Here is a 17,722-nt window from a genome sequence, read left to right as displayed (position 1 = left end):
CCGACACAGTGGTTTTAGGCTCGGCAGAGTGGTTTCAGCCCCGACGGAGTGGATTTGGTCCTGGCACAGTGGTTTCAGCCCCGACACAGTGGTTTTAGGCTCGGCGGAGTGGTTTCAGCCCCGACACAGTGGTTTTAGGCTTGATGGAGTGGTTTCAACGTCAGCCGAGGGGTTTTGGCCCTGGCGGAGTGGTTTCAGCCCCGACGCAGCGGTTTTGGTCCTGGCACAGTGGTTTCAGCCCCGACGGAGTGGTTTTAGGCTCGGCGGAGTGGTTTCAGCCCCGACACAGTGGTTTCAGGCTTGATGGAGTGGTTTCAACGTCAGGTGAGTGGTTTTGGCCCTGGCGGAGTGGTTTCAGCCCCGATGGAGTGGTTTTAGGCTTGCCGGAGTGGTTTTGGCCCTGACGGAGTGGTTTTAGGCTCGGCGGAGTGGTTTCAGCTCCGACGCAGTGGTTTTAGGCTCGCTGGAGTGGTTTTAATGTCAGCCGAGTGGTTTTGGCGCTGGCGGAGTGGTTTCAGCCCCGACACAGTGGTTTTAGGCTTGATGGAGTGGTTTCAACGTCAGCCGAGGGGTTTTGGCCCTGGCGGAGTGGTTTCAGTCCCGACGCAGCGGTTTTGGTCCTGGCACAGTGGTTTCAGCCCCGACGGAGTGGTTTTAGGCTTGGCGGAGTAGTTTCAGCCCCGACGCAGTGGTTTTAGGCTCAGCGGAGTGGTTTCAGCCCCGACGGAGTGGTTTTAGGCTTGATGCAGTGGTTTTAATGTCGGCGGAGTGGTTTTGGCCCTGGTGGAACGCTTTCAGCCCCGACTGATTGGTTTTGGCCCTGGCGGAGTGGTTTTCGGCCTGATGCAGTGCTTTTCAGCCTGACGGAGTGGTTTCTGCCCCGACGGAGTGGTTTTGGTCCTGGCACAGTGGTTTCCGCCCCGACGGTGTTGTTTTAGGCTCGGCGGAGTGGTTTCAGCCCCGACGGAGTGGTTTTAGGCTCAGCGGAGTGGTTTCAGCCCCGATGGAGTGGTTTCAGGCTCGGCGGAGTGGTTTCAGCCCCGACACAGTGGTTTTAGGCTTGATGCAGTGGTTTTAGGCTTGGTGGAGCCGTTTCAGCCCTGACGCTCTGCTTTTAGGCTCGGCGGCATGGTTTTGGCCCCGATGCAGTGGTTTCAGGCTTGGCGGAGTGGCTTGCGCCCCGACGGAGTTGTTTTAGGCCCGGCGGAGTGCTTTCAGCCCCGGCGGAGTGGTTTTAGGCTCGGCAGAGTGATTTTGGTCCTGACGGAGTGGTTTTAGCTTTGGCAGAGTGGTTTCAGCCCCGACGCAGTGGTTTCAGGCTCGGCGGAGTGGTTTCAGCCCCGACGCAGTGGTTTCAGCCCTGACGCAGTGGTTTTAGGCTTGATGGAGTGGTTTTGGCCCTGACGGAGTTGTTTTGTCCCCAGCAGAGTGGTTGCAGCCCCGACGCAGCGGTTTTGGCCCTGGCGAAGGAGTTTCTGCCCTGACGGAGTTGTTTCAGCAGTGGTGGAGTGGTTTTGGCCCCGACGCAGTGGTTTTAGGCTCGGCGGAGTAGTTTTAGGCCTGACGCAGTGGTTTTAGGCTCGGCGGAGTGCTTTTCAGCCCCGATGGAGTGGTTTTAGGCTTGGCGCAGTGGTTTCAATGTCGGCGGAGTGGTTTTGGCCCTGGTGGAACGCTTTCAGCCCCGACTGATTGGTTTTGGCCCTGGTGGAGTGGTTTTCGGCCTGACGCAGTGCTTTTCAGCCTGACGGAGTGGTTTCAGCCCCGACGCAGTGGTTTTAGGCCTGATGGAGTGGTTTCAGCCCCGACGCATTGGTTTTTGGCTCGGCGGAGTGGTTTCAGCCCCGACGGAGTGGTTTTAGGCTCGGCGGAGTGGTTTCAGCCCCGACGGAGTGGTTTTAGGCTTGGCAGAGTGATTTCAGCCCCGACGGAGTGGTTTTAGGCTTGGCGTAGTGGTCTTAATGTCGGCAGAGTGGTTTCCGCCCCGACGCAGTGGTTTTCGGCCTGACACAGTGCTTTTCAGCCTGACGCAGCAGTTTCCGCCCCAGCACAGTGGTTTCAGCCCCAACGGAGTAGTTTTAGGCTTTATGGAGTGGTTTGAAGGTCAGCCGAGTGGTTTCAGCCCCGACGGGGTGGTTTCATCCGGGACGGATTCGTTTCGGTCCTGCCACAGTGGTTTCAGGCCCGACGGAGTAGTTTCAGCCTCAGCGGAGTGGTTTCGGCCTCGTCCGTGTGGTTTCAGGCTTGCCGGAGTGGTTTCGGCCCCGACGCAGTGGTTTTAGGCTCAGCGGAGTGGTTTCAGCCCCGACGCAGTGGTTTTAGGCGCGGCGGAGAGGTTTCAGCCCCGACGCAGTGGTTTTAGGCGCGGCGGAGTGGTTTCAGCCCCGACGGAGTGGATTTGGTCCTGGCACAGTGGTTTCAGCCCCGACACAGTGGTTTTAGGCTCGGCGGAGTGGTTTCAGCCCCGACACAGTGGTTTTAGGCTTGATGGAGTGGTTTCAACGTCAGCCGAGGGGTTTTGGCCCTGGCGGAGTGGTTTCAGCCCCGACGCAGCGGTTTTGGTCCTGGCACAGTGGTTTCAGCCCCGACGGAGTGGTTTTAGGCTCGGCGGAGTGGTTTCAGCCCCGACACAGTGGTTTCAGGCTTGATGGAGTGGTTTCAACGTCAGGTGAGTGGTTTTGGCCCTGGCGGAGTGGTTTCAGCCCCGATGGAGTGGTTTTAGGCTTGCCGGAGTGGTTTTGGCCCTGACGGAGTGCTTTTAGGCTCGGCGGAGTGGTTTTGGTCCTGACGGAGTGGTTTTAGCTTTGGCAGAGTGGTTTCAGCCCTGACGCAGTGGTTTCAGGCTTGGCGGAGTGGTTTCAGCCCCGACGCAGTGGTTTCAGCCCTGACGCAGTGGTTTTAGGCTTGATGGAGTGGTTTTGGCCCTGACGGAGTTGTTTTGTCCCCAGCAGAGTGGTTTCAGCCCCGACGCAGCGGTTTTGGCCCTGGCGGAGCAGTTTCTGCCCTGACGGAGTTGTTTCAGCAGTGGTGGAGTGGTTTTGGCCCCGACGCAGTGGTTTTAGGCTCGGCGGAGTGGTTTTAGGCCCGACGGGGTGGATTCAGGCTCGGCGGAGTGGTTTCAGCCCCGACGCAGTGGTTTTAGGCTCGGCGGAGTGCTTTTCAGCCCCGATGGAGTGGTTTTAGGCTTGGCGCAGTGTTTTTAATGTCGGCGGAGTGGTTTTGGCCCTGGTGGAACGCTTTCAGCCCCGACTGATTGGTTTTGGCCCTGGTGGAGTGGTTTTCGGCCTGATGCAGTGCTTTTCAGCCTGACAGTGTGGTTTCCGCCCCGACGGAGTGGTTTTGGTCCTGGCACAGTGGTTTCAGCCCCACGGAGTGGCTTTAGGCTCAGCGGAGTGGTTTTAGTCCTGACGGAGTGGTGTTAGGCTTGGCAGAGTGGTTTTAGGCTTGGCGGAGTGGTCTTAATGTCGGCAGAGTGGTTTTGGCCCTGGTGGAGTGGTTTTCGGCCTGACACAGTGCTTTTCAGCCTGACGCAGCAGTTTCCGCCCCAGCACAGTGGTTTCAGCCCCAACGGAGTAGTTTTAGGCTTTATGGAGTGGTTTGAAGGTCAGCCGAGTGGTTTCAGCCCCGACGGGGTGGTTTCATCCGGGACGGATTCGTTTCGGTCCTGCCACAGTGGTTTCAGGCCCGACGGAGTAGTTTCAGCCTCAGCGGAGTGGTTTCGGCCTCGTCCGTGTGGTTTCAGGCTTGCCGGAGTGGTTTCGGCCCCGACGCAGCGGTTTTGGTCCTGGCACAGTGGTTTCAGCCCCGACGGAGTGGTTTTAGGCTCGGCGGAGTGGTTTCAGCCCCGACACAGTGGTTTCAGGCCTGATGGAGTGGTTTCAACGTCAGGTGAGTGGTTTTGGCCCTGGCGGAGTGGTTTCAGCCCCGACGCAGTGGTTTTAGGCTCGGCGGAGTGGTTTCAGCCCCGACGGAGTGGTTTTAGGCTTGGCAGAGTGATTTCAGCCCCGACGGAGTGGTTTTAGGCTTGGCGTAGTGGTCTTAATGTCGGCGGAGTGGTTTCCGCCCCGACGCAGTGGTTTTCGGCCTGACACAGTGCTTTTCAGCCTGACGCAGCAGTTTCCGCCCCAGCACAGTGGTTTCAGCCCCAACGGAGTAGTTTTAGGCTTTATGGAGTGGTTTTAGGCTCAGCGGAGTGGTTTCAGCCCCGACGGGGTGGTTTCATCCGGGACGGATTCGTTTCGGTCCTGCCACAGTGGTTTCAGGCCCGACGGAGTAGTTTCAGCCTCAGCGGAGTGGTTTCGGCCTCGTCCGTGTGGTTTCAGGCTTGCCGGAGTGGTTTCGGCCCCGACGCAGTGGTTTTAGGCTCAGCGGAGTGGTTTCAGCCCCGACGCAGTGGTTTTAGGCGCGGCGGAGAGGTTTCAGCCCCGACACAGTGGTTTTAGGCTCGGCGGAGTGGTTTCAGCCCCGACGGAGTGGATTTGGTCCTGGCACAGTGGTTTCAGCCCCGACGGAGTGGTTTTAGGCTCGGCGGAGTGGTTTCAGCCCCGACACAGTGGTTTTAGGCTTGATGGAGTGGTTTCAACGTCAGCCGAGGGGTTTTGGCCCTGGCGGAGTGGTTTCAGCCCCGACGCAGCGGTTTTGGTCCTGGCACAGTGGTTTCAGCCCCGACGGAGTGGTTTTAGGCTCGGCGGAGTGGTTTCAGCCCCGACACAGTGGTTTCAGGCTTGATGGAGTGGTTTCAACGTCAGGTGAGTGGTTTTGGCCCTGGCGGAGTGGTTTCAGCCCCGATGGAGTGGTTTTAGGCTTGCCGGAGTGGTTTTGGCCCTGACGGAGTGGTTTTAGGCTCGGCGGAGTGGTTTCAGCTCCGACGCAGTGGTTTTAGGCTCGCTGGAGTGGTTTTAATGTCAGCCGAGTGGTTTTGGCGCTGGCGGAGTGGTTTCAGCCCCGACACAGTGGTTTTAGGCTTGATGGAGTGGTTTCAACGTCAGCCGAGGGGTTTTGGCCCTGGCGGAGTGGTTTCAGTCCCGACGCAGCGGTTTTGGTCCTGGCACAGTGGTTTCAGCCCCGACGGAGTGGTTTTAGGCTTGGCGGAGTAGTTTCAGCCCCGACGCAGTGGTTTTAGGCTCAGCGGAGTGGTTTCAGCCCCGACGGAGTGGTTTTAGGCTTGATGCAGTGGTTTTAATGTCGGCGGAGTGGTTTTGGCCCTGGTGGAACGCTTTCAGCCCCGACTGATTGGTTTTGGCCCTGGCGGAGTGGTTTTCGGCCTGATGCAGTGCTTTTCAGCCTGACGGAGTGGTTTCTGCCCCGACGGAGTGGTTTTGGTCCTGGCACAGTGGTTTCCGCCCCGACGGTGTTGTTTTAGGCTCGGCGGAGTGGTTTCAGCCCCGACGGAGTGGTTTTAGGCTCAGCGGAGTGGTTTCAGCCCCGATGGAGTGGTTTCAGGCTCGGCGGAGTGGTTTCAGCCCCGACGCAGTGGTTTTAGGCTCGGCGGAGTGCTTTTCAGCCCCGATGGAGTGGTTTTAGGCTTGGCGCAGTGTTTTTAATGTCGGCGGAGTGGTTTTGGCCCTGGTGGAACGCTTTCAGCCCCGACTGATTGGTTTTGGCCCTGGTGGAGTGGTTTTCGGCCTGATGCAGTGCTTTTCAGCCTGACAGTGTGGTTTCCGCCCCGACGGAGTGGTTTTGGTCCTGGCACAGTGGTTTCAGCCCCACGGAGTGGCTTTAGGCTCAGCGGAGTGGTTTTAGTCCTGACGGAGTGGTGTTAGGCTTGGCAGAGTGGTTTTAGGCTTGGCGGAGTGGTCTTAATGTCGGCAGAGTGGTTTTGGCCCTGGTGGAGTGGTTTTCGGCCTGACACAGTGCTTTTCAGCCTGACGCAGCAGTTTCCGCCCCAGCACAGTGGTTTCAGCCCCAACGGAGTAGTTTTAGGCTTTATGGAGTGGTTTGAAGGTCAGCCGAGTGGTTTCAGCCCCGACGGGGTGGTTTCATCCGGGACGGATTCGTTTCGGTCCTGCCACAGTGGTTTCAGGCCCGACGGAGTAGTTTCAGCCTCAGCGGAGTGGTTTCGGCCTCGTCCGTGTGGTTTCAGGCTTGCCGGAGTGGTTTCGGCCCCGACGCAGTGGTTTTAGGCTCGGCGGAGTGGTTTCAGCCCCGACACAGTGGTTTTAGGCTTGATGGAGTGGTTTCAACGTCAGCCGAGGGGTTTTGGCCCTGGCGGAGTGGTTTCAGCCCCGACGCAGCGGTTTTGGTCCTGGCACAGTGGTTTCAGCCCCGACGGAGTGGTTTTAGGCTCGGCGGAGTGGTTTCAGCCCCGACACAGTGGTTTCAGGCCTGATGGAGTGGTTTCAACGTCAGGTGAGTGGTTTTGGCCCTGGCGGAGTGGTTTCAGCCCCGACGCAGTGGTTTTAGGCTCGGCGGAGTGGTTTCAGCCCCGACGGAGTGGTTTTAGGCTTGGCAGAGTGATTTCAGCCCCGACGGAGTGGTTTTAGGCTTGGCGTAGTGGTCTTAATGTCGGCGGAGTGGTTTCCGCCCCGACGCAGTGGTTTTCGGCCTGACACAGTGCTTTTCAGCCTGACGCAGCAGTTTCCGCCCCAGCACAGTGGTTTCAGCCCCAACGGAGTAGTTTTAGGCTTTATGGAGTGGTTTTAGGCTCAGCGGAGTGGTTTCAGCCCCGACGGGGTGGTTTCATCCGGGACGGATTCGTTTCGGTCCTGCCACAGTGGTTTCAGGCCCGACGGAGTAGTTTCAGCCTCAGCGGAGTGGTTTCGGCCTCGTCCGTGTGGTTTCAGGCTTGCCGGAGTGGTTTCGGCCCCGACGCAGTGGTTTTAGGCTCAGCGGAGTGGTTTCAGCCCCGACGCAGTGGTTTTAGGCTCGGCGGAGAGGTTTCAGCCCCGACACAGTGGTTTTAGGCTCGGCAGAGTGGTTTCAGCCCCGACGGAGTGGATTTGGTCCTGGCACAGTGGTTTCAGCCCCGACACAGTGGTTTTAGGCTCGGCGGAGTGGTTTCAGCCCCGACACAGTGGTTTTAGGCTTGATGGAGTGGTTTCAACGTCAGCCGAGGGGTTTTGGCCCTGGCGGAGTGGTTTCAGCCCCGACGCAGCGGTTTTGGTCCTGGCACAGTGGTTTCAGCCCCGACGGAGTGGTTTTAGGCTCGGCGGAGTGGTTTCAGCCCCGACACAGTGGTTTCAGGCTTGATGGAGTGGTTTCAACGTCAGGTGAGTGGTTTTGGCCCTGGCGGAGTGGTTTCAGCCCCGATGGAGTGGTTTTAGGCTTGCCGGAGTGGTTTTGGCCCTGACGGAGTGGTTTTAGGCTCGGCGGAGTGGTTTCAGCTCCGACGCAGTGGTTTTAGGCTCGCTGGAGTGGTTTTAATGTCAGCCGAGTGGTTTTGGCGCTGGCGGAGTGGTTTCAGCCCCGACACAGTGGTTTTAGGCTTGATGGAGTGGTTTCAACGTCAGCCGAGGGGTTTTGGCCCTGGCGGAGTGGTTTCAGTCCCGACGCAGCGGTTTTGGTCCTGGCACAGTGGTTTCAGCCCCGACGGAGTGGTTTTAGGCTTGGCGGAGTAGTTTCAGCCCCGACGCAGTGGTTTTAGGCTCAGCGGAGTGGTTTCAGCCCCGACGGAGTGGTTTTAGGCTTGATGCAGTGGTTTTAATGTCGGCGGAGTGGTTTTGGCCCTGGTGGAACGCTTTCAGCCCCGACTGATTGGTTTTGGCCCTGGCGGAGTGGTTTTCGGCCTGATGCAGTGCTTTTCAGCCTGACGGAGTGGTTTCTGCCCCGACGGAGTGGTTTTGGTCCTGGCACAGTGGTTTCCGCCCCGACGGTGTTGTTTTAGGCTCGGCGGAGTGGTTTCAGCCCCGACGGAGTGGTTTTAGGCTCAGCGGAGTGGTTTCAGCCCCGATGGAGTGGTTTCAGGCTCGGCGGAGTGGTTTCAGCCCCGACACAGTGGTTTTAGGCTTGATGCAGTGGTTTTAGGCTTGGTGGAGCCGTTTCAGCCCTGACGCTCTGCTTTTAGGCTCGGCGGCATGGTTTTGGCCCCGATGCAGTGGTTTCAGGCTTGGCGGAGTGGCTTGCGCCCCGACGGAGTTGTTTTAGGCCCGGCGGAGTGCTTTCAGCCCCGGCGGAGTGGTTTTAGGCTCGGCAGAGTGATTTTGGTCCTGACGGAGTGGTTTTAGCTTTGGCAGAGTGGTTTCAGCCCCGACGCAGTGGTTTCAGGCTCGGCGGAGTGGTTTCAGCCCCGACGCAGTGGTTTCAGCCCTGACGCAGTGGTTTTAGGCTTGATGGAGTGGTTTTGGCCCTGACGGAGTTGTTTTGTCCCCAGCAGAGTGGTTGCAGCCCCGACGCAGCGGTTTTGGCCCTGGCGAAGGAGTTTCTGCCCTGACGGAGTTGTTTCAGCAGTGGTGGAGTGGTTTTGGCCCCGACGCAGTGGTTTTAGGCTCGGCGGAGTAGTTTTAGGCCTGACGCAGTGGTTTTAGGCTCGGCGGAGTGCTTTTCAGCCCCGATGGAGTGGTTTTAGGCTTGGCGCAGTGGTTTCAATGTCGGCGGAGTGGTTTTGGCCCTGGTGGAACGCTTTCAGCCCCGACTGATTGGTTTTGGCCCTGGTGGAGTGGTTTTCGGCCTGACGCAGTGCTTTTCAGCCTGACGGAGTGGTTTCAGCCCCGACGCAGTGGTTTTAGGCTTGCCAGAGTGGTTTCAGCCCCGACGCATTGGTTTTTGGCTCGGCGGAGTGGTTTCAGCCCCGACGGAGTGGTTTTAGGCTCGGCGGAGTGGTTTCAGCCCCGACGGAGTGGTTTTAGGCTTGGCAGAGTGATTTCAGCCCCGACGGAGTGGTTTTAGGCTTGGCGTAGTGGTCTTAATGTCGGCAGAGTGGTTTCCGCCCCGACGCAGTGGTTTTCGGCCTGACACAGTGCTTTTCAGCCTGACGCAGCAGTTTCCGCCCCAGCACAGTGGTTTCAGCCCCAACGGAGTAGTTTTAGGCTTTATGGAGTGGTTTGAAGGTCAGCCGAGTGGTTTCAGCCCCGACGGGGTGGTTTCATCCGGGACGGATTCGTTTCGGTCCTGCCACAGTGGTTTCAGGCCCGACGGAGTAGTTTCAGCCTCAGCGGAGTGGTTTCGGCCTCGTCCGTGTGGTTTCAGGCTTGCCGGAGTGGTTTCGGCCCCGACGCAGTGGTTTTAGGCTCAGCGGAGTGGTTTCAGCCCCGACGCAGTGGTTTTAGGCGCGGCGGAGAGGTTTCAGCCCCGACGCAGTGGTTTTAGGCGCGGCGGAGTGGTTTCAGCCCCGACGGAGTGGATTTGGTCCTGGCACAGTGGTTTCAGCCCCGACACAGTGGTTTTAGGCTCGGCGGAGTGGTTTCAGCCCCGACACAGTGGTTTTAGGCTTGATGGAGTGGTTTCAACGTCAGCCGAGGGGTTTTGGCCCTGGCGGAGTGGTTTCAGCCCCGACGCAGCGGTTTTGGTCCTGGCACAGTGGTTTCAGCCCCGACGGAGTGGTTTTAGGCTCGGCGGAGTGGTTTCAGCCCCGACACAGTGGTTTCAGGCTTGATGGAGTGGTTTCAACGTCAGGTGAGTGGTTTTGGCCCTGACGGAGTGGTTTCAGCCCCGATGGAGTGGTTTTAGGCTTGCCGGAGTGGTTTTGGCCCTGACGGAGTGCTTTTAGGCTCGGCGGAGTGGTTTTGGTCCTGACGGAGTGGTTTTAGCTTTGGCAGAGTGGTTTCAGCCCTGACGCAGTGGTTTCAGGCTTGGCGGAGTGGTTTCAGCCCCGACGCAGTGGTTTCAGCCCTGACGCAGTGGTTTTAGGCTTGATGGAGTGGTTTTGGCCCTGACGGAGTTGTTTTGTCCCCAGCAGAGTGGTTTCAGCCCCGACGCAGCGGTTTTGGCCCTGGCGGAGCAGTTTCTGCCCTGACGGAGTTGTTTCAGCAGTGGTGGAGTGGTTTTGGCCCCGACGCAGTGGTTTTAGGCTCGGCGGAGTGGTTTTAGGCCCGACGGGGTGGATTCAGGCTCGGCGGAGTGGTTTCAGCCCCGACGCAGTGGTTTTAGGCTCGGCGGAGTGCTTTTCAGCCCCGATGGAGTGGTTTTAGGCTTGGCGCAGTGTTTTTAATGTCGGCGGAGTGGTTTTGGCCCTGGTGGAACGCTTTCAGCCCCGACTGATTGGTTTTGGCCCTGGTGGAGTGGTTTTCGGCCTGATGCAGTGCTTTTCAGCCTGACAGTGTGGTTTCCGCCCCGACGGAGTGGTTTTGGTCCTGGCACAGTGGTTTCAGCCCCACGGAGTGGCTTTAGGCTCAGCGGAGTGGTTTTAGTCCTGACGGAGTGGTGTTAGGCTTGGCAGAGTGGTTTTAGGCTTGGCGGAGTGGTCTTAATGTCGGCAGAGTGGTTTTGGCCCTGGTGGAGTGGTTTTCGGCCTGACACAGTGCTTTTCAGCCTGACGCAGCAGTTTCCGCCCCAGCACAGTGGTTTCAGCCCCAACGGAGTAGTTTTAGGCTTTATGGAGTGGTTTGAAGGTCAGCCGAGTGGTTTCAGCCCCGACGGGGTGGTTTCATCCGGGACGGATTCGTTTCGGTCCTGCCACAGTGGTTTCAGGCCCGACGGAGTAGTTTCAGCCTCAGCGGAGTGGTTTCGGCCTCGTCCGTGTGGTTTCAGGCTTGCCGGAGTGGTTTCGGCCCCGACGCAGTGGTTTTAGGCTCGGCGGAGTGGTTTCAGCCCCGACACAGTGGTTTTAGGCTTGATGGAGTGGTTTCAACGTCAGCCGAGGGGTTTTGGCCCTGGCGGAGTGGTTTCAGCCCCGACGCAGCGGTTTTGGTCCTGGCACAGTGGTTTCAGCCCCGACGGAGTGGTTTTAGGCTCGGCGGAGTGGTTTCAGCCCCGACACAGTGGTTTCAGGCCTGATGGAGTGGTTTCAACGTCAGGTGAGTGGTTTTGGCCCTGGCGGAGTGGTTTCAGCCCCGACGCAGTGGTTTTAGGCTCGGCGGAGTGGTTTCAGCCCCGACGGAGTGGTTTTAGGCTTGGCAGAGTGATTTCAGCCCCGACGGAGTGGTTTTAGGCTTGGCGTAGTGGTCTTAATGTCGGCGGAGTGGTTTCCGCCCCGACGCAGTGGTTTTCGGCCTGACACAGTGCTTTTCAGCCTGACGCAGCAGTTTCCGCCCCAGCACAGTGGTTTCAGCCCCAACGGAGTAGTTTTAGGCTTTATGGAGTGGTTTTAGGCTCAGCGGAGTGGTTTCAGCCCCGACGGGGTGGTTTCATCCGGGACGGATTCGTTTCGGTCCTGCCACAGTGGTTTCAGGCCCGACGGAGTAGTTTCAGCCTCAGCGGAGTGGTTTCGGCCTCGTCCGTGTGGTTTCAGGCTTGCCGGAGTGGTTTCGGCCCCGACGCAGTGGTTTTAGGCTCAGCGGAGTGGTTTCAGCCCCGACGCAGTGGTTTTAGGCGCGGCGGAGAGGTTTCAGCCCCGACACAGTGGTTTTAGGCTCGGCAGAGTGGTTTCAGCCCCGACGGAGTGGATTTGGTCCTGGCACAGTGGTTTCAGCCCCGACACAGTGGTTTTAGGCTCGGCGGAGTGGTTTCAGCCCCGACACAGTGGTTTTAGGCTTGATGGAGTGGTTTCAACGTCAGCCGAGGGGTTTTGGCCCTGGCGGAGTGGTTTCAGCCCCGACGCAGCGGTTTTGGTCCTGGCACAGTGGTTTCAGCCCCGACGGAGTGGTTTTAGGCTCGGCGGAGTGGTTTCAGCCCCGACACAGTGGTTTCAGGCTTGATGGAGTGGTTTCAACGTCAGGTGAGTGGTTTTGGCCCTGGCGGAGTGGTTTCAGCCCCGATGGAGTGGTTTTAGGCTTGCCGGAGTGGTTTTGGCCCTGACGGAGTGGTTTTAGGCTCGGCGGAGTGGTTTCAGCTCCGACGCAGTGGTTTTAGGCTCGCTGGAGTGGTTTTAATGTCAGCCGAGTGGTTTTGGCGCTGGCGGAGTGGTTTCAGCCCCGACACAGTGGTTTTAGGCTTGATGGAGTGGTTTCAACGTCAGCCGAGGGGTTTTGGCCCTGGCGGAGTGGTTTCAGTCCCGACGCAGCGGTTTTGGTCCTGGCACAGTGGTTTCAGCCCCGACGGAGTGGTTTTAGGCTTGGCGGAGTAGTTTCAGCCCCGACGCAGTGGTTTTAGGCTCAGCGGAGTGGTTTCAGCCCCGACGGAGTGGTTTTAGGCTTGATGCAGTGGTTTTAATGTCGGCGGAGTGGTTTTGGCCCTGGTGGAACGCTTTCAGCCCCGACTGATTGGTTTTGGCCCTGGCGGAGTGGTTTTCGGCCTGATGCAGTGCTTTTCAGCCTGACGGAGTGGTTTCTGCCCCGACGGAGTGGTTTTGGTCCTGGCACAGTGGTTTCCGCCCCGACGGTGTTGTTTTAGGCTCGGCGGAGTGGTTTCAGCCCCGACGGAGTGGTTTTAGGCTCAGCGGAGTGGTTTCAGCCCCGATGGAGTGGTTTCAGGCTCGGCGGAGTGGTTTCAGCCCCGACACAGTGGTTTTAGGCTTGATGCAGTGGTTTTAGGCTTGGTGGAGCCGTTTCAGCCCTGACGCTCTGCTTTTAGGCTCGGCGGCATGGTTTTGGCCCCGATGCAGTGGTTTCAGGCTTGGCGGAGTGGCTTGCGCCCCGACGGAGTTGTTTTAGGCCCGGCGGAGTGCTTTCAGCCCCGGCGGAGTGGTTTTAGGCTCGGCAGAGTGATTTTGGTCCTGACGGAGTGGTTTTAGCTTTGGCAGAGTGGTTTCAGCCCCGACGCAGTGGTTTCAGGCTCGGCGGAGTGGTTTCAGCCCCGACGCAGTGGTTTCAGCCCTGACGCAGTGGTTTTAGGCTTGATGGAGTGGTTTTGGCCCTGACGGAGTTGTTTTGTCCCCAGCAGAGTGGTTGCAGCCCCGACGCAGCGGTTTTGGCCCTGGCGAAGGAGTTTCTGCCCTGACGGAGTTGTTTCAGCAGTGGTGGAGTGGTTTTGGCCCCGACGCAGTGGTTTTAGGCTCGGCGGAGTAGTTTTAGGCCTGACGCAGTGGTTTTAGGCTCGGCGGAGTGCTTTTCAGCCCCGATGGAGTGGTTTTAGGCTTGGCGCAGTGGTTTCAATGTCGGCGGAGTGGTTTTGGCCCTGGTGGAACGCTTTCAGCCCCGACTGATTGGTTTTGGCCCTGGTGGAGTGGTTTTCGGCCTGACGCAGTGCTTTTCAGCCTGACGGAGTGGTTTCAGCCCCGACGCAGTGGTTTTAGGCTTGCCAGAGTGGTTTCAGCCCCGACGCATTGGTTTTTGGCTCGGCGGAGTGGTTTCAGCCCCGACGGAGTGGTTTTAGGCTCGGCGGAGTGGTTTCAGCCCCGACGGAGTGGTTTTAGGCTTGGCAGAGTGATTTCAGCCCCGACGGAGTGGTTTTAGGCTTGGCGTAGTGGTCTTAATGTCGGCAGAGTGGTTTCCGCCCCGACGCAGTGGTTTTCGGCCTGACACAGTGCTTTTCAGCCTGACGCAGCAGTTTCCGCCCCAGCACAGTGGTTTCAGCCCCAACGGAGTAGTTTTAGGCTTTATGGAGTGGTTTGAAGGTCAGCCGAGTGGTTTCAGCCCCGACGGGGTGGTTTCATCCGGGACGGATTCGTTTCGGTCCTGCCACAGTGGTTTCAGGCCCGACGGAGTAGTTTCAGCCTCAGCGGAGTGGTTTCGGCCTCGTCCGTGTGGTTTCAGGCTTGCCGGAGTGGTTTCGGCCCCGACGCAGTGGTTTTAGGCTCAGCGGAGTGGTTTCAGCCCCGACGCAGTGGTTTTAGGCGCGGCGGAGAGGTTTCAGCCCCGACGCAGTGGTTTTAGGCGCGGCGGAGTGGTTTCAGCCCCGACGGAGTGGATTTGGTCCTGGCACAGTGGTTTCAGCCCCGACACAGTGGTTTTAGGCTCGGCGGAGTGGTTTCAGCCCCGACACAGTGGTTTTAGGCTTGATGGAGTGGTTTCAACGTCAGCCGAGGGGTTTTGGCCCTGGCGGAGTGGTTTCAGCCCCGACGCAGCGGTTTTGGTCCTGGCACAGTGGTTTCAGCCCCGACGGAGTGGTTTTAGGCTCGGCGGAGTGGTTTCAGCCCCGACACAGTGGTTTCAGGCTTGATGGAGTGGTTTCAACGTCAGGTGAGTGGTTTTGGCCCTGACGGAGTGGTTTCAGCCCCGATGGAGTGGTTTTAGGCTTGCCGGAGTGGTTTTGGCCCTGACGGAGTGCTTTTAGGCTCGGCGGAGTGGTTTTGGTCCTGACGGAGTGGTTTTAGCTTTGGCAGAGTGGTTTCAGCCCTGACGCAGTGGTTTCAGGCTTGGCGGAGTGGTTTCAGCCCCGACGCAGTGGTTTCAGCCCTGACGCAGTGGTTTTAGGCTTGATGGAGTGGTTTTGGCCCTGACGGAGTTGTTTTGTCCCCAGCAGAGTGGTTTCAGCCCCGACGCAGCGGTTTTGGCCCTGGCGGAGCAGTTTCTGCCCTGACGGAGTTGTTTCAGCAGTGGTGGAGTGGTTTTGGCCCCGACGCAGTGGTTTTAGGCTCGGCGGAGTGGTTTTAGGCCCGACGGGGTGGATTCAGGCTCGGCGGAGTGGTTTCAGCCCCGACGCAGTGGTTTTAGGCTCGGCGGAGTGCTTTTCAGCCCCGATGGAGTGGTTTTAGGCTTGGCGCAGTGTTTTTAATGTCGGCGGAGTGGTTTTGGCCCTGGTGGAACGCTTTCAGCCCCGACTGATTGGTTTTGGCCCTGGTGGAGTGGTTTTCGGCCTGATGCAGTGCTTTTCAGCCTGACAGTGTGGTTTCCGCCCCGACGGAGTGGTTTTGGTCCTGGCACAGTGGTTTCAGCCCCACGGAGTGGCTTTAGGCTCAGCGGAGTGGTTTTAGTCCTGACGGAGTGGTGTTAGGCTTGGCAGAGTGGTTTTAGGCTTGGCGGAGTGGTCTTAATGTCGGCAGAGTGGTTTTGGCCCTGGTGGAGTGGTTTTCGGCCTGACACAGTGCTTTTCAGCCTGACGCAGCAGTTTCCGCCCCAGCACAGTGGTTTCAGCCCCAACGGAGTAGTTTTAGGCTTTATGGAGTGGTTTGAAGGTCAGCCGAGTGGTTTCAGCCCCGACGGGGTGGTTTCATCCGGGACGGATTCGTTTCGGTCCTGCCACAGTGGTTTCAGGCCCGACGGAGTAGTTTCAGCCTCAGCGGAGTGGTTTCGGCCTCGTCCGTGTGGTTTCAGGCTTGCCGGAGTGGTTTCGGCCCCGACGCAGTGGTTTTAGGCTCGGCGGAGTGGTTTCAGCCCCGACACAGTGGTTTTAGGCTTGATGGAGTGGTTTCAACGTCAGCCGAGGGGTTTTGGCCCTGGCGGAGTGGTTTCAGCCCCGACGCAGCGGTTTTGGTCCTGGCACAGTGGTTTCAGCCCCGACGGAGTGGTTTTAGGCTCGGCGGAGTGGTTTCAGCCCCGACACAGTGGTTTCAGGCCTGATGGAGTGGTTTCAACGTCAGGTGAGTGGTTTTGGCCCTGGCGGAGTGGTTTCAGCCCCGACGCAGTGGTTTTAGGCTCGGCGGAGTGGTTTCAGCCCCGACGGAGTGGTTTTAGGCTTGGCAGAGTGATTTCAGCCCCGACGGAGTGGTTTTAGGCTTGGCGTAGTGGTCTTAATGTCGGCGGAGTGGTTTCCGCCCCGACGCAGTGGTTTTCGGCCTGACACAGTGCTTTTCAGCCTGACGCAGCAGTTTCCGCCCCAGCACAGTGGTTTCAGCCCCAACGGAGTAGTTTTAGGCTTTATGGAGTGGTTTTAGGCTCAGCGGAGTGGTTTCAGCCCCGACGGGGTGGTTTCATCCGGGACGGATTCGTTTCGGTCCTGCCACAGTGGTTTCAGGCCCGACGGAGTAGTTTCAGCCTCAGCGGAGTGGTTTCGGCCTCGTCCGTGTGGTTTCAGGCTTGCCGGAGTGGTTTCGGCCCCGACGCAGTGGTTTTAGGCTCAGCGGAGTGGTTTCAGCCCCGACGCAGTGGTTTTAGGCGCGGCGGAGAGGTTTCAGCCCCGACACAGTGGTTTTAGGCTCGGCAGAGTGGTTTCAGCCCCGACGGAGTGGATTTGGTCCTGGCACAGTGGTTTCAGCCCCGACACAGTGGTTTTAGGCTCGGCGGAGTGGTTTCAGCCCCGACACAGTGGTTTTAGGCTTGATGGAGTGGTTTCAACGTCAGCCGAGGGGTTTTGGCCCTGGCGGAGTGGTTTCAGCCCCGACGCAGCGGTTTTGGTCCTGGCACAGTGGTTTCAGCCCCGACGGAGTGGTTTTAGGCTCGGCGGAGTGGTTTCAGCCCCGACACAGTGGTTTCAGGCTTGATGGAGTGGTTTCAACGTCAGGTGAGTGGTTTTGGCCCTGGCGGAGTGGTTTCAGCCCCGATGGAGTGGTTTTAGGCTTGCCGGAGTGGTTTTGGCCCTGACGGAGTGCTTTTAGGCTCGGCGGAGTGGTTTCAGCTCCGACGCAGTGGTTTTAGGCTCGCTGGAGTGGTTTTAATGTCAGCCGAGTGGTTTTGGCGCTGGCGGAGTGGTTTCAGCCCCGACACAGTGGTTTTAGGCTTGATGGAGTGGTTTCAACGTCAGCCGAGGGGTTTTGGCCCTGGCGGAGTGGTTTCAGTCCCGACGCAGCGGTTTTGGTCCTGGCACAGTGGTTTCAGCCCCGACGGAGTGGTTTTAGGCTTGGCGGAGTAGTTTCAGCCCCGACGCAGTGGTTTTAGGCTCAGCGGAGTGGTTTCAGCCCCGACGGAGTGGTTTTAGGCTTGATGCAGTGGTTTTAATGTCGGCGGAGTGGTTTTGGCCCTGGTGGAACGCTTTCAGCCCCGACTGATTGGTTTTGGCCCTGGCGGAGTGGTTTTCGGCCTGATGCAGTGCTTTTCAGCCTGACGGAGTGGTTTCTGCCCCGACGGAGTGGTTTTGGTCCTGGCACAGTGGTTTCCGCCCCGACGGTGTTGTTTTAGGCTCGGCGGAGTGGTTTCAGCCCCGACGGAGTGGTTTTAGGCTCAGCGGAGTGGTTTCAGCCCCGATGGAGTGGTTTCAGGCTCGGCGGAGTGGTTTCAGCCCCGACACAGTGGTTTTAGGCTTGATGCAGTGGTTTTAGGCTTGGTGGAGCCGTTTCAGCCCTGACGCTCTGCTTTTAGGCTCGGCGGCATGGTTTTGGCCCCGATGCAGTGGTTTCAGGCTTGGCGGAGTGGCTTGCGCCCCGACGGAGTTGTTTTAGGCCCGGCGGAGTGCTTTCAGCCCCGGCGGAGTGGTTTTAGGCTCGGCAGAGTGATTTTGGTCCTGACGGAGTGGTTTTAGCTTTGGCAGAGTGGTTTCAGCCCCGACGCAGTGGTTTCAGGCTCGGCGGAGTGGTTTCAGCCCCGACGCAGTGGTTTCAGCCCTGACGCAGTGGTTTTAGGCTTGATGGAGTGGTTTTGGCCCTGACGGAGTTGTTTTGTCCCCAGCAGAGTGGTTGCAGCCCCGACGCAGCGGTTTTGGCCCTGGCGGAGCAGTTTCTGCCCTGACGGAGTTGTTTCAGCAGTGGTGGAGTGGTTTTGGCCCCGACGCAGTGGTTTTAGGCTCGGCGGAGTAGTTTTAGGCCTGACGCAGTGGTTTTAGGCTCGGCGGAGTGCTTTTCAGCCCCGATGGAGTGGTTTTAGGCTTGGCGCAGTGGTTTCAATGTCGGCGGAGTGGTTTTGGCCCTGGTGGAACGCTTTCAGCCCCGACTGATTGGTTTTGGCCCTGGTGGAGTGGTTTTCGGCCTGACGCAGTGCTTTTCAGCCTGACGGAGTGGTTTCAG

Source organism: Struthio camelus, chromosome 11, assembly GCF_040807025.1.
Source record: "Struthio camelus isolate bStrCam1 chromosome 11, bStrCam1.hap1, whole genome shotgun sequence".
Taxonomy (NCBI): domain Eukaryota; kingdom Metazoa; phylum Chordata; class Aves; order Struthioniformes; family Struthionidae; genus Struthio; species Struthio camelus.
This window is presented reverse-complemented; position numbering follows the sequence as displayed.